We start from the raw sequence: 17,332 nt of genomic DNA, 5'->3' as shown, positions 1-17,332 counted from the left end.
ACACAGACGGGGTCAGAGTTTAGGCCAAAAGCCAGGTCACTGGAGTTGTGAGGCAGTAGCTCTATTAATTGCACCACCATGACACAGCATCAACTATAGCAGTAATAAAGCTGGTTATATGTCTCTAAGAACTGCCTGGAAGGAGAGTTTCTCCATATTACAAAACAAGTGAGAACTTGCAATACATTGATAGAGAATCCTGAGTAAAATGTAACTATTGTGGCGGCACACCACTAGGCAGGTGAACCGGCCCCACTTGTAATCCACGCGGCGGAGCAGCCAGCCAAAATGGTGCCGTCAGGGGTTTCCCCTTCTTCTCAGCACAGAGCTCAGAAGCACACGCTGGGGAACCACGTGACGCCCAGGTGACGTCAGTGCCCCTCAGTGCGGTTCTCAGCCAGGTCTGGGCTGGGAGTACAAGTCCAACCCAGCAGCCTGCAATAAATCAGTTCTGCTCACTGAGCTCAATCCATCTGGTTGTGTGTTCTTTCAGTAGCAGTGTAGCTTCTGCTACAATTGGTGACCCTGACTGGTTCAAACATCTTTGAAACCACCATGAGCGAATTTGGGATCAGTGCTATAGCCACCAAGCTGCCTGAATTCTGGGTTCAGGAGCCGGAGTCCTGGTTCGGCCACACGGAGGATCAGTTTCATCTCTGCCAGATTTCATTCGACACAACCAAATTCTATCATGTGGTCGCCGCCATGGACCAGGCCACCGCCAAACGCGTGCTGCACATCGTTCAGCACCTGCCGAAGACAAATATGAGACCATCAAACGAACGCTCACCGGATCCCTCGGACTATCCAGGCGCCAGCGTGCTGCTCGGATGCTGCACCTCGACGCGCTGGGGTCAGGTCCACGATGGAACTGATGGACGAGATGCTCGCGCTCATGGGTGATCACACCAACTACCCATTCTTCGAACGCATTTTCCTCGACCATCTGCCCGAGGACATCTGGCCATTACTGGCCCAAGAGAGCTTTACTGACCGAGAAAGGTTGCTCAGAAGGCCCAAGAGCTGTGGCTCAGCGGTCCAGCAGGTCACAAGGCACAGGCAGGACCATGACAAGCCTGCCCCTAGTGCTGCGATAGAGCATACAGCCACTGCAGGGGCCACCAAGAGCATAACCAGGGGCACGGCATCCAATCCAGGCCTCTGCTTCTACCACCAGCGCTGGGGAGCCAAGGCTCGGAAGTATCATCAGTCCTGCTCATTCCAGGGAAATGAGCGGGCCGGCCGCTGTTAATGGCTGCGGCAGCTGGCCAAGGTCACAGCCTCCTCAACTTGTGGGTTTCAGTCAGCGGCTGGCGGTTCCTCGTTGACACTGGGGCCCAGATTAGCGTCATCCTGGCCACAGCCATAGAGTCCAAGAACCGTCCTTGAGGACCTCCCCTCCGTGCGGCCAACGCAACAGAGATCCGGACCTATGGAGACAAGACAGTCCACTTCCAGATAGGCGGATGAAAGTTCTCGTGGAGGTTCACCATCTCGTCCCTTCTGACCGCCATCCTGGGTGCCGGCTTCCTCCTCGCCCATGAGCTTCTGGTGGACATTCAGGGTAGGCACCTGGTGGACGCCCATATTTTCCAGGCTGTTCGCCTCGACGCCTCCCGCACAGAGCAGCCGCAGGTGACCACGATCAGCACACCCAGAGATGAGTTCCAGTAAATCCTGGATGACTTTCTGACCCTCCTCAAGCCACAATTCTCCGCTGCCTCGCCGTGCCACAGGGTGTTCCACCACATCCCCACCCAGGGCCCACGGGATCATGCCAAGACATGTCGGCTCCTGCCTGACAAGCTCCAGGTGGCAAAGGAGGAGTTTTCACATCTGTTGGAGCTGGGGATCATTCGGTGGTCCAACAGCTCATGGGCCTCGCTGCTCCACCTGGTCCCGAAAGCCTCTGGCGGCTGGCGCTCCTGCGGAGACTATCGATGGCTCAATGAGGCAACAGTTCTTGACCGTTACCCCATCCCCCACATCCAGGACTTTACGGCCAACCTGCATGGTGTGAGAATTTTCTCCAAGGTTGACCTGGTGCACGGGTATTACCAAATCCCAGTTCACTGAGGACATACCCAAGACAGCCATCATCACCCCGTTTGGCTTGTTCGAATTCCTTCGCATGCCATTCTGCCTCAAGAACGCCGTTCAGACCTTCCAGCGCCTCATGGACTCTGTGGGCAGGGACCTGGATTTTATCTTCATTTACTTAGACAACATCCTCGCTGCCAGCAGGGATCGGGTGCAACACAAGTCACACCTGCACACCCTCTTCTCGGCTGGCCAACTTGGGCCTCATCATCAACCCAGCCAAGTGCCAGTTTGGGATAGAGTCCATGCAGTTCCTGGGCCATACCATCATGGCCGAGGGAGCCATGCTTGCCACTATGAAGGTCACCTCTATCAAGGTGTTCTCACGTCCGTACAATCTCAAGGGGCTACAGGAGTTCGCGGGTATGGTCAACTTCTACAAACGATTCATCCCAGGAGCTGTGCGCATCATGCAGCTGCTATTCACCCTCATCGCAGCCAAGCACAAAATGCTCACCTGGAACCCAGAGACCAGCAGTGCATTTGAGGCCACCAAGGACGCCCTCATGAAGGCTACCATGCTTGCCCACCCGCACACCAACCTGCATATGGCGTTTTCCGTCAATGCCTCTGCCACAGCCATCGGCACCATCCAGGAGCAGCAGGAGAATGGACAATAGAAGCCACTGGCATTCTTCAGTCGGCTTCTCTGCCCACCAGAGCGCAAGTATAGCAGTTTTGACCGTGAGTCACTGGGCATGTACCTGGCAGTGTGGCATTTCCGCTATTTCTTGGAGAGGAAGACTTTTACCATCTTCACTAACCACAAACCCCTCACCCAGGCACTCGCGATGAAGGACCCCAGGTCGGCCCACGAGCAGCGTCACCTCTCCTTCATGTCAGAGTTTACCACCGACATTTGGCACAAGGCAGTGAAGGACAACGTGGTCGCCGATTCATTCTCGTGACTGACCATCTGCGCACTGACACCCGGCCTAGACTTCGACCAGCTTGCCTGGGACCAGAAGTCGAACAAGGAGACGTGAGCCTTCAGGACTGCCATCACGGGCCTGCGGTTCCGAGACCTCCCAACTCCGAGCGGCGGAAGCACCGTCCTGTGAGATGTTTCCATTGGCACCCTACGGACAGTAGTTCCCCAGCAGTGGTGCAGGCACATCTTCCATCACATCCACAATCTTTCGCACCCGTCCATCAGGTCCACGGTCCGTATGGTGGCAGAGCGGTTCGTCTGGCACGGGTTGTGGAAATCGCGGGTTGGGCCAGAACATTGCCAAATGTCCAAGGTACGCAGGCACACCAGGGCGCCCGTGCAAGAGTTCGAGCATGTCCGGAAATGGTTCAGCCACATTCACATGGACATAGCCAGGCCCTTATCCGTTTCCCGGGGCATCCGTTACCTGTTCACGATGGTGGACCGCACGACTCATTGGCCCAAGGCGATCCCGATGCCGAATGCCTCCATGGACTCCTGCTCCTGAGCATTGTTGCACAGTTAGATCACCCAGTTCGGCATTCCGAATCACCTCACCAGCGACTAGAGTGCCCAGTTCACTTCTGCACTCTGGGCACAGCTTATCATCCACAGGCCAATGGGCTGGTCAAGCATTTGCACCGCCACCTTAATTCGGCACTTATGGCCCGCCTCACCAGTCCCGACTGGGTAGATGAACTGCCTTGGGTGCTCCTGGGTATCTGCTCCACGCCCAAGGAGGATCTGCAGGCGTAATCAGCTGAGCTGGTCTTACGGTGCACTGCTGGCACTTCCTGGTGCCTCACAACCTCCAGCAGTCTCCACACGAGTTGCTTCCCCACCTCCAGGCCCGCTTGGCCTCCTCCGCACCCCCACCGCCGCCCAGACACGGCACACTGTCACCTCACATCCCCAGCAAGCTGCTTTCCGCAGAGTACGTTTTTATTTGGCAGGGCCCGCCCGCGGCACCTCTGCAGAGACCTTACAAGGGGCCGTACAAGGTTGGCCGGCATTCAGGGTCTACATTAATGCTGGACATCGGCGGCAGATGGAAACAGCTTACGGTGGACAGGCTGAAGCCAGCGCACCTCGACCCCACCGAACCAGTGATTGTGGCCCAGCCCAAGAAGCGAGGCCGCCCAGCTAAAAAGGACATTGTCACCAATTCTGGGGGGGGGGGGGTGGGGGGGTGTGTGGGCGGCACACCACTAGGCAGGTGAACCGGCCCCGCTTGTAATCCACACAGCAGGATAGCCGGCCAAAATGGCACCGATGGGGGTTTCCCCTTCTCAGCACAGGGCTCAGAACCCCACGCTGGGGGACCACGTGATGCCTGGGTGACTTCAGCATCCCTTAGCGTGGTTCTCAGCCAGGTGGGGGCTGGGAGTACAAGTCCAGACCAGCAGCCTGCAATAAATTAGTTCTGCTCACTGAGCTCAACCCATCTGGTTATGTGTTCTTTCAGTAGCAGTGTAGCTGCCGCTACACTATATAATTTCAGCATGGCTTCACACACGGAAATTCAAGAATGCTGTTCTGTTAGTCTGCCTTTTGAAGTTCTCATGTTTTATGAAACTGTGACAACTAGGATAAACAAAATCATTCATAGAACAACAAAAAAAAAGCATGTAATTGTTGAGCTAATTTCTTTTAAGAATTTTTATATTTTTTATTTCTCATCTATGAGCATTGATAGTCATTCTGCCGATAGAAACCAGTTAGTACCCGCTCTATGCTCCTGACACCCAATTCCGAACCCTTCCCTCAGCTTACTACCGCACACCAGACTCCTGAGTGGATATGCAGTTGGCAGAGAGGACAGGGGAAATCTTGACTCAGGAGCTCCCAAAGCTGACTCCAAACCACCTCCCCTCAACCTACCCAAACTGTGGGGCACAATTTGCTCTCTTCAACAGTGCCCATCTGAGGTCTTTGCCCTAGGCAGCCACCTAGTTGGCCTAATGGTTACAACTGAGGGTGTTGAAGATTAATGTGATCCAGACACCTAAGCATATTCAATCCCAATAAAGAGCATCAATCAAATAAGCAAATAAAATATTTCAGCTGGAGACACACAGGAGACTTTAGACGCTGAAATATGAAGCCAAACACAATTTGCTGGAGGAACTCAGTCAAGCAGCATCAGTGGGAGAAAAAGAATGGCTGCTGTTTCAGCCATTTGGTAAAACAAGAAAAGGCCAGAAAGTGTATACTGCTTTTCAAAGCACATCTTTATAAATCGTTCAGTTCTGGTTGGCAAGAAACAATTATCCCATTTAAATACAGGAGGCAGTTTGAAAAAATGCAATACTGAATCCTATTACCATCTTTTGGGTGCTATGCAGAGACCAAGGCTCTTTAATTTGAAAAGAAAGCAGCCAAAGAATCATTTTGCACAAAATAAATAATTGACAGTTAAAAAAAAAGAACAAGAGTACAAACTGCTCAAGTTTAGGTGGCACTGTTGGTGTAGCAGATAGGAAGATGAGCAGTAATCCCATGGAAAGTTTTCATCTGAAGGAAGATGGAACAATTTGGGACAGGGATCACTATCTGAACTTTTACAATACTGCAGCAGTTCTTCCATTCTCTTATGACCTCCACTGGGAGAATGGAGGATTTTGGAGAAATGGAGTAAACAACCTGCTATTACTAATTATTTATCCTGATACCCTGGGGATTTTGCTGATCTCTTGCTGAAATTAACTGGCATATCAGTGAGGCACATAATGCATTTCAGACTCTGCATACAAGATCCATATATACTACATAAATGGTAAGAACTTTCAAATTTCCTTTGCATTATATCCATCGTCTGCAGTCGAGCAACTCAAATGTCTGTCTCAGCCAACTCTGCCATCGTCTGCACAATAGAGTGGTCACGATCTTTCTTCCAGTGCTGGTCAACCAAACCTCTAACTCTTCATACAGCACTCATCAAATCTCCACGTCAGCTGAACAATTTGTACTTATTCAACCAGCCTTGTGTTGAACACTGATGTCTCACCACACAAGCAAGTTGCTGTGATGCCACTCGTCCTCCTGTTAACCATAGAGATTTTTTGTCAAGATTATGAATCATTTAACAACCAAACCTTTCTCTTTTGCACTTAAAATCATTATTGCAGTCTGACTGAACCAAATAGGCATACTCCAAAAGGTCAGATGGTTGTACATGAACTCTGCTCCTGAACTTAACCTTGCCGTAGGTCTCACTGCTTATAAACAGAGGTTATCCTGAAGACCAGGACAATAATGTTTCTCTCATCGTTCACAAGCCTTTAATATCTCAGAGGCATGCTGCAATTTTTCTAAGTTTGCTACAAAAAGCCTATTATAATAATTAGTCCTGAAGAAAAATTGGATTAGTTAAGTGATGACTTCTAACACACATTCAATCCACCACAAGATAGATTCCAAAAAAACCAGTCACAATGTTATTAAATACAGAGGGTCTCCAGTATAGATTTGGCTGTGCAAATCACACATGTCGAATGTTCTGTAGCAAAAAAATGTACTATGTCAACCTGGAAATTAGAAGACAACTTGAGAATACAACAATGGTACATAGAAATAAATAAATGTATTCCATTAGAAAAAATAACATATAATTTAAGAAATAACATCACAATATTTGAACAAATATGGGAACCATACATGAAATACAATAGAGAAATCCTACCATGAAACTCCACCACCCAAAATGACAGAAGGAGAAGACAACAAAATGAACTGACTCAGAATATAAAAGTAAAAGATAAAAATTTCTTGTTTATTTTATTAAGTGACAACATTGCTTAATGGATTTAATGTATCTTATAGATTGAACTTTGAATAAATGGGAAGGGGGAAGAGGGAGGGAGGGGAGGGGGGAAAGGGGAGAAAATGACACTGTACATATTCAAGAGAAAAATGTCTGTTTGTATTTTGGTCAATATGGTTTATTGTGTAAAAAATAAAAATTATTAAAAAAAAAGCAGTGAAAAGCTTTATATTGTGTGTTATCCAGGCAAGTCAATTCATGCAGCATGTACTGCAAAAATAAAACAAAAGTGCAGGGTGTGGTGTTACAGTTGATCAAAAAGTACCAGGGTACAGAAACAAAGTATAAGAGCAGGGGTATATGGAAAATAGTAGCAAAACAGTGCAAAGCCCATTATGCAATGACTATATCAGCCTCATTTGTCTCAAAATAATTTACAGATACATCATTAATGGATCATAACCAAAAAATGCAACAAATGCAACTGAAAGACAGTTACATAGTTAAGTTTAGATTGCATGAGATAGATTAAACAAGGTGGGGAAGATTCACACTTAAAAAAAAGTCTTCAAGTTTAAATGGACCAAAACAGAGATCAGAAGTGTACACACTGTGGAATTGCATCACTCGCTTTCAAATGAGAGGAATGCACTTTAAAAAAAAAAATCCTGGACCAACGGAAAGATTCACCTGGAAATTGGTCACGTGCATCTCTCAATGGTCTCTGCATCGTAACAATGCTGGGAAGGGAGGTGGGGGGGGGGGGGGTGAAATAGAATCTCTAATCTCAGGCGACATCTAACCAGATTCAGGATCGTACATACCACCAGGGTTTGTAGAGCTCAGATTGAGGAGGAAATCAGGTAATTTCAAAAATTAATTTGCCTGTGCTCCTCCCACTTTCTTATTCAGTAGTTTGCTCGTTCCTGGCATTCATGAAGAAGGGGTCAACCCAAAATATCAACTGCCTATTGCTTTCAATGGATGCAGTGTGACCCACTGAATACCTCCAACACTATATTTTGTGCATTGTTTTAGCACCATTTCCAGTGTGACAATGTTCTTCCAGCTTTTAAAATTGTATTTCTGGTCACCACAATTTTTGGTCACATTCCTGGTGTCACATTCCATCCCCCCCAATTTTTTTTTAATGCCCATTTCTTAAACTCTTAATTGCTGTTTCGATCATCTGTCATTATTTCTTACCCAACTTGCCCATAAGATGGCAATGTGTAATCATAATTTCCTATCAACTCATACTTGTGGAAGAAAACATTCATCTCCCATTTTTGTCCTGTATCCAAAATGCAGCTTCCCAATTAGTGATTAAATAAGGTTTAGATGACATCTATTATGATTGAAGATTTTCTTTTCATATTAAGGTTTACCCTTTTATAACATGTTTGCACATTTATTTCTCACAGTAGATTCTGTTAACTGAATGCAGAATTAGAAGACAGTCTGGACATGATCTTAAATGTAATGCAACATACAACTGCACAGCACCTTGGGAAATTGAGGGTCATGGCAGAGTACGGCATGAGGCAAAGTCCACTGAATACTGCTGTTCACCAATGGAATTATCTTAGAGTGGATTTCAATCAATTGCCATGTGCAAGCTGTGAGAGCCATCATCTTGAATGTCACCATCTCCCACCACAGCTATAGACAGCAACCGGACACTGGCATTCATCATGCTGAATCAAGGTAGTCCTTGCCAACTCACCAGATGATGAAATCTAGATATACCACCACATAATAAACTGTCTGTTCAATAGAAAGGTGCTAATATAACTCTTAAGTCACCACCAAAAATCATTCAATGAATTAATAGAAAAAATTCTCTGGAAGAGCTGCTGTTTGAAAGGACATAGATTTCTGTGGCTTCTCAAAAAAAAATTCACAGACTTTAAAAAGTTGCTAATGTACAGTTACCAGCAAAACAATGCAACACTGATAAGAAGTTTACTGACAAATAAAACATTGGCTTGGCCACCAGAGTGAGATAAATAAAAACACAAAATGCTGTTAAGGCAGTTCAAATAATTTTTAAAAAAGCACCATCTAATACACACTCTTCAAACTGCCTTGTAACTGAAGTATCAGGAAAAAGTAGGAGCTTTCTTTAAACAGAAAGGCCCCCCAAACAAATGAAGACACATGGGCAATGGCAGAAGATGGAATCCAAAACAACAATCTACTGAAGGAACAGATAAAGTTTTGAAGGGTTTCAGCTCGAATTGTCAACCCTTCTTTTTCTCCCACTGGTACTGATCGACCTGTTCAAGTTCCTCAAGCAGGTTGTGTGGTAAACCACTGTTTGTATATTTAACAGTATGGCCATGCCCATTGGTCGACTGTACCTGTAGCTCCTCCTACAGACTCCTGAATAAAGGAGACTTTTCCACAGCCTCCTCCCCAGTTCAAGAAGGTCGAACAGCATAGATGTGCCTCCATTCTATTGTGAATAAAAGCCTAGTTTTACATAACTTCCATTCTTTTAAAGTTATTTACGGTGCATTAATTTTATTCACAATAAGCGTTCACAATGGAGCAGATCCTTAGGCCAAGAAGTTGGAAATCGACCCACAATCACCTGAAGCCTCCACCAACTTCAAACCCTGGCTTCATTGCTTCAAAGTGTTCCTGCAGGGATCATCCGCCATCACTCGATCAGAGAACGACAAGCTGCAAGTACTTCACTCACGGGGTCTGGCCCCTGGTATACTCAATGATCAGGGGCGTAAAGAACATTCTGAAAGGCCAGCACCTGAGGAAAGTTAACGAGGTCTATGCGAGACACCTCCAGCTACCCGAAAACAGCAACTTGGGGAAATCTAGCACTGAGTATCTCTGGGCATATGAAGTCTCGGACAGGCCTGCCCTGCAACTGTAAGGCCACGACGGCCGCAGAAGACATGGAGGACCTGATTAGAGATGCTCATGTCACAGGCATCAGGTCCAACTACATCCATCAGAGACTACTGGAGCAAGGTGAGCTCAACTTGTGGAGAGTGGTCAAATGGGAGGCACACTGGAGGTGGTCCTCCAGAATATGGAAGCTACTCAGTTGACAACATGGCCGCCTTATGGCTGTGCAGGATGCCGCCACGTACCGCCAGTGATCCGACCACAGCCGCTGTACTCAGTGAGTACCTGAAGTGTTACTTCTGCAGCTTGAGCAAGCACCTGAGGAAACGCTGCCTGCTGAAAGGCGCAGTTTGCTTCAACTGTGGAAGAAAAGACATTACACGAAGGTGTGAAAGTTCAAGTCACCCCAACCCAGCAGCACCACGTGCAGGCCACCATCTTCGAGACCCAGCAGTGCCGTGTGCAAGCTGTGAGAGCCATCTTCTTGAAGGTCACCATCTCCCACCACAGCTATAGACAGCAACCGGACACTGGCTGGCATTCATCATGCTGATTCAAGGTAGTCCTTGCCAACTCACCAGATAGATGATGAAATCTAGATATACCACCACATAATAAACTGTCTGTTCAATAGAGCACAGAGAGCTTCATCCACCCTGACACGATGCAGCACTACTCCCTCGCGGTTAGGCCAGTGAATCACAAAGTCTCCTTGGCCTCAAAATCCCATATGGCTGATATCCATGGCTACTGCATAGTGACCCTGACCATGCAGGGCACAGACTACAAAGACTTTAAACTCCTGGTGATGTCACTTCTATGTGCTGCTCTGCTACTGGGACTGGACTTTCATTACTGCCTTAAAAGCGTGATGGAGTACGATTGGCCCCACCCCCCCTTTTATTGTCTGTAACCAACAGTTCTTTTTTTTTTTTCGAAACTTTATTTATTAATTTTAACATATGAAGAAAGTAAGTAATTCACGTACAGAAAAAATACAAAATAAAGTAATACAAGTACAAAGTAACATAGTTAATACATTACCAATCTCGGCATCTCCCCCTTACAACTAAAAACTAAGACTAAAAAAAAACTATTTTTAACCCCTAAACCCCCCCCTCCCCACCCCCACGATTAAGAGTGAAGAATTAATACTATTAGTATAATAAAAAAATTAAAAATATATATCTTAAAAAAAGATCAATATATATAAAAAAACAAAAAAAAATAAGTATTAATTATTAATCCAAATTTTTTATTATATAATATATGAAAAAAACAAAAACAAAAAGAACTTAAACAAAAAAAAACCCAACTAATAATAAAAACTAAAAAAGAAAAAAAAGAAAAAAAAAGAAAACATATATATATAGAAAAAATATATAATAATTTTTTTTTAAAAAGAAAAAAAATGATTAATTCAAACTTATTTAAATTGTATATAATCAATAAATGGGGTCGACTTTAACTCATAAAAAGACATCTTATCTTGTATAGAAAAAGATATTCTTTCCATAACCAAACAAAACTTCATCTTTGAATACCACCTATCTAAAGACAATACATTTCTATTCTTCCAAGTAATCGCTATACCAGCAGTTCTTAAATCACCCACTATAGTCCACCAGCAAAACCATCTTCCCCCACCGTCCCCAACCAGTAACCCAAAGATCGTCCACAGCTCGTGACCTGCGGATCCTCAACACTCAAGATCACTCCCCCACCACTGTTTGCTAACCTCACCCCAGATTGTGAACCCATTGCCACCAAGGACACTGTCTCTGAAGGGACACCTCCCTTCTGGACAGGCTGAACATCATCTATGAACAGTTCAATCAGAAGAATAGGCTGATGTCAAAAAAATCTTAGCGCTCCCATCATCAAAGGGACAACCTGCAGAGCCGTGGCAGAGGTGATGAGAACACTATCCAAGGTGAACTCACACACATGGCAGTAGACCAGCCAACATGCCTGTTGGGGTACTGAAAGACTGCGCAAACCAACTAACTGAGGTCCTTACTTACAGACATCTTCAAAACCTTATTGCAGCAGTTCATCAGCCCTGCATGTTTCAAGACTGCCACCATCATCCCAGGACAATAACAGGCCTCAGAGACTACTACCTAATGGCACTGGTCTCCACCATGATGACATTCTTTCAGCATCTGATGATGGAACACATCAGAGCACATCTCCCAGAGCCACTGGTGTTTCATCTTGTATTCTTGTGTGAAGGGCCCTATTAGAAACAATGTCTGCTTCCAAGTTCCTCTTGCTGTTCTGACAAGGTCCAGTTTAATGTAAACAAGCAGAATGTTGCCATTACTTAAATATGTTGCTCATCACATCAATGCCTGCACCCAATCCCAGGACAACAGGATGCAGCCAATGGTCAACTGTACATTATTATTTTTGGGCATTCTGATTTCTCTGAAGTGCTTCACAAACATGAATCACTCTGAACTGTACCAAAGATTTGGAACTTTCCAAAACACCACATATTAAACAAAAGTACCTTTTAATCTGTCATTCCTCTGACAAGTATTGGATAAAATTCTGAGTTGTCACTCCTCACCCAATCAGACTCTATGCAAAGTAACTCAACAAGTTAACAATGCAATGAAAGCAGTGACAGCTTTCTATGCACTTGGCAGGGAATTGTATTGCCATAATAATGATTTTTATTTGACAAAACAGAGACTTAACTTCCCCCAAACCCCTTCATTCTAGCAAGCCCCTTTCAAATAAATCCTGTGGAATTGAAGATAATCAATAAAAATGGGTACTTAAACTTTACAATTGGGTGAAGTTCCCTCCAGGATGATGATAGAGAATGAAACCTCTCTATTTTGAGACATTTGATAGACAAAATTAGGCAGCAAGTATACTTGTGGGAGAGGGGCAAGGACAATGCAGGACCAGAAATTCTGGGACATCTGCCCCACTGCAGAGAGACCAGGTGGAAGGTCCACTTGTTTCCTCAGCCTGGGCAGTACATACATACAAATGTGCACACATATCTGCAAACATCCATGTAGAGACTAACATGCATGCAAACACACCCACACACTAATGCATGAACATGCACACTTGGATGTGCACACATGCACTAATACATATAGGCACGTTCACACACATGCCCACGTCCACATGCATACATCACAAAGCAGGAGATCTCTCATCATTCTGCTGGCTCTATCTTGCTTGGAAAAGAATTCAGTAGCTTATTGGCTTAGGTTCGCTGCCAAAGTTCTATGGAAACAAAATGAAAACCCTGACACAAATCCAACCCAACCATGGCCAATCTGAACCCAGACCAAGACAGAGCACTTGCAATCATTTCCACATCTGATCATCACACAATAAAGGGAAATTCACTAATGATTGGATGGTTGGCATGGGCAAAGAGGTCAAAGGGCCATTTCTGTGTCACATGCTTCTATGATGAAATATTGACCAAGAGGAGAAAAACAAACAAATCGATTCAGTCATTCAACATTGAAACAGGCTCTTGGTTCACTGTGATGATGTTGCCTGTAATACCCATCAACACTGATCCAATTTACCATGCCTGGCAATTAAAATATTGTATCCTGGCCTGCAAGCAGTATCAATCCAGCCCAAGTGATTCAATTAGAAATCTATTCCCAATCAAAGCCAACACCTTTAATTAGCTCCCATCATGATGAGGTTCAATCCATTTCATTGAACTATTCCTAATTTGGAGCACTCTCACTGCACAAAGCCAGAGAAAATATTTAGCTGGGAAAGTAGCAGCATTAACATTCAAGCAGATGAAAACATTATTCCACATACGACCCTGACAGAACATACTGGACGACTGAATTGGCTACCTGTTCCATTTCAGCTTTTTCGAAGTGGGGGGAGAAAAAATCTAATGGGAAGAAAATAAAACATCCTAATGCAAATTGAAATCCTTGTTAAAACAAGGCACTAGTACCCAAAAACAAAATTTAAAAACATGGGCATACTACTAGGCCCAGTTTACTCAAGAACATTCAATTCCAAACCCCCCCCCCCCATTACATTTTGTTGACTGTTTCAGCTGTAATTCCGTATAGAAATATTTAATTATATGTATAAAATGTTATCCTAGGTGATAGTTCCGAAGTTCCAGGGAGGCAGAGAGTTTCAGCTTCTTTTGGGGGTAACCATGACAACCAATTTTGGAACACAGCATGAACTACAGCCCCTTTCATTGTCATAACATCTCAATGAAACTAGTTCATCTGTCACTCAAATGGTGGTTCAGCAAGGGGCCAGTGATCTTCTGCAACGTGCCTGACCCAACTAAACCAATGTCTAGGTGTCACACCTGGATATCCGTGGGCACAAAATCCTAAAATCATCAGGAAACTGAACTGACATTATTCTACAAAGGTGAGCAGATGGCAAAATAAGCACTCTCTCCAATCTCTTCAGATTCCCACTTAGTTAAAATTACATCCATCGCAAAGCTGGAACCTGCATGGCGCTGTCTGCTATTTTAAGGCATAGCTTGAAGATTAACAGTGAATATTTGGTTCTGTTTAAAATTGAAAATGACTATTTGGAACGGGTGAGGGCTAATCCCAAACCAAAATGGGGTGACCTCAGCTTGCTCAAAGTCACTCTTTGGTAGAAACAATACCAGGCAAATCACAAATCGAGTATTGCAACTAATCCTGCCACCTTCTCAGGAAGGTGGATAAGGTTAGCACCGATAGATGACGTCAATAGAAGCAGAAACACAAGAGGAGATTAAAACACGGAGATGCATTAACCTAGAATCCATTCAAGCGATAAATATATATTTCACTAAAAGGTCCTTGATGATTCACAGACCCACCAAATAAAATTTAACAAACAAGCAAGCGTTCATTCAAAAGGCAAGTTCTAAGTGGCTTCTTAACAGAAAACAAAGGATACATCTCAATACTTGTACATGAACAGTGATTTAAAAAACTGGATTTAAAAATCATTAAGAGATAGCAAAGTGAATGAATTTAGGTGGAACAGTTAGCATAGTTGTTTGTGCAGCACTCTTACAGAGTCCATAGTCTGGGTTCGAATCCAGCGCTGTCTGTAAGGAGTTTGTACATTTTCCCCAGTGTCCACGTGGGCTTCCTGCGGGTGCTCCTATTTTCTCCCTGTTCCAAAGATGTATGGGGATTGTACGCTAATTGGTGTATTAGCGAAATGCATGCTCATGGTCCAGAAGGACCTGTTAACATGCTTCGAGTGAGATTTTAGTCAAATGATTTAATATTTCCTTAGGTGGTTCAGCATCTCTTTTTGTTTGATTAATCACTTTGGGATGTCCTGCTTCGTCAGAAGCCCAATTGAAAGCAGATCAGACACTATCATTACACAAGCATATATAATAGCCACAAACGAGCCTGCAGCTGACGTGGACATTTACCCCCTCCATAAATCTTCGTCCGCAAAGCCAAGCCAAAGAAAGAAAAGTATATTGGTTAACCTCATCAACCAATGATGTCTCATAAGGACATTTTTGGAAAGAAGAGCATGTGCTTACAGATCTAGACAAAATGGTAGGATATTCTCCAGATGTTGAACCAAGATGGTTGAGACCTGGCAGAAACACAGACACTTGAAAGGAAAATTGATTGCTGCAGACCAAAGCCAAGCAGAGTTTGTAGAGGTTAATGTTGATTGCAGTCCTGACAAAAGGTCCAGATCAGAAATATTGATTGATCTTGCTCTCTGACCCATTAAATTCCTCTGGCAAATTCTGTCTGCCCAAGATTCTTGCAACTGCAACTGCTGTTTCTTTAAAGTTTTGATTGATTTGATCCAGTGCATAGATGTATTGTGAAGTGTGAAGGAAAATTAGTCAGAGGGAAAAAATATTTTTAATTCCAAATAGATACATTTGAGAAACAACTTTATTGTTTTTGGGTTACAGTCAAACAACACACCCACCCAATGTTATTAGTTTGAATCAAGTTTTCCTGGTTCTCATTAAAATAATGAGAAGTGGTCAAATTAAAAGGAAACATCAGCCAGGGCTCTTTCCGGTTGCAACAGAGGAAGCATTTATCAGAGTATAACATTGGTAACTCATTAAGTGTATTATAGACCAAGTACAACTTCAGCCAGCAAATGATCAGGTCATGAAGAGGTCAAATTGGAACCAAGACCTGCCACTTGTTACAGGTCTGTAACATCCTTAAATTGATAACACTTTGATTTGCCAAAGGAAGATCAGATATCAAGAATCAGATCAGCTACTCCTCAAAATGGAAGCATCCTTTCCATTGCTTCATTGTAAGTGATCAAGCTTAGGGTGGCACGGTTGATGTAGCAGTTAGCCTTTACAGTGCCAGCTATTGGGTCCGGACTGGGGTTAGAGTCCTGCGTTGTCTGTAAGGAGTTTGTACATTCACCCAGTGTGCTTTTTCCAGGGGCTCCAGTTTCCTCCCACCATTCAAAACATACATTAATGGGGTGTAAATTGGGCAGCACTGTGCTACAGGTCTAAATTTTGAAAAATTAAAATTTAAATCTAAAATTTGTTCTGATTTTTTAAAATATAACTGAGCATTTAAAATGTATAATTTGTTGCAGCACACATTTACCACCTTGGAATCTGCCAGTCTATGCACCTCAGTGAAGAGAGATACCAATATAGATTTGCTGAAGTTCTACAAATGGAAAAGAAGTCAAGTTGTATTATTCTACTTTCAAGCAGAAGCCATATTATTTTCAACTCGTACATTAAAAAAAAACAGAAGTGAATGAAAGAAAGCCTAAAGTCAACTGCAAACAGCCTTTAAGGTGATTTCAATGTTATTTAATTCCATAATATTGGTGTTACTGGCAATGGATCATATTGTGCTTGGCAACCAATCCTTTTTTTTTTAAATTTTATTTAGGAATTTTAAAAGAATAGAGAAAATACAAAAAAATCTAAAGCTACCACCGCCACCCACCCCCCCCCCCCACCGAGCTTATTTTGAAAAAAACAGAAATAACATCAAATTATAACAAGTTGCTGTGGTGTGCTGTGCACATATAAACCTCTTACTTGACATCTAAGCCCATACATTCCAAATACAAACTCCACATCTTAATAATAAAATAATTTCACAAATTATATGTTATTTTCTCTAAATAAATACATAATTGAATTTCATTGTGCCATCTTTGTATGTTCAATTCAACATCATTTTTCCAAGTTACAGCTATACAGTTTCTAGCCACTGCCAAACTTAACCGAATAAATGCAATTTGAGGTTTCGCCAAACATAAATTTGCCGTAAGTGTATTCATGTATCCCAATAAACATACCCATGGATCCACATATAAATCTATTTGGAATGAATCTCGCAAAATTTTAATAACTTTTTCCCAAGATTAGCAACCAATCTTGATGCACAATTACACATTGAAAGAAAATTACATATCCACTGTATCATGAATAATCATCAATATATGATTTACTCACAATGCAGTACACTCCAAAGCATCGTGTTATGTGTCTTAATTTTTTTTAAAAAAAAGGAAACATCTGTAAGAAACCCATCACAACAACATCCTTCAGAAAATTGCTTCAACAGGAAAATCTCTCCAGATTGACTACATGCACAGAAAAAAAGTACATCAACTGAAGAGAAAATATCCCAGGGGCATGAAGAAACTGG

The sequence above is a fragment of the Narcine bancroftii genome, chromosome 4 (genome assembly GCF_036971445.1).
Source record: "Narcine bancroftii isolate sNarBan1 chromosome 4, sNarBan1.hap1, whole genome shotgun sequence".
NCBI lineage: Eukaryota > Metazoa > Chordata > Chondrichthyes > Torpediniformes > Narcinidae > Narcine > Narcine bancroftii.
Note: the sequence above shows the minus strand (reverse complement) of the source record.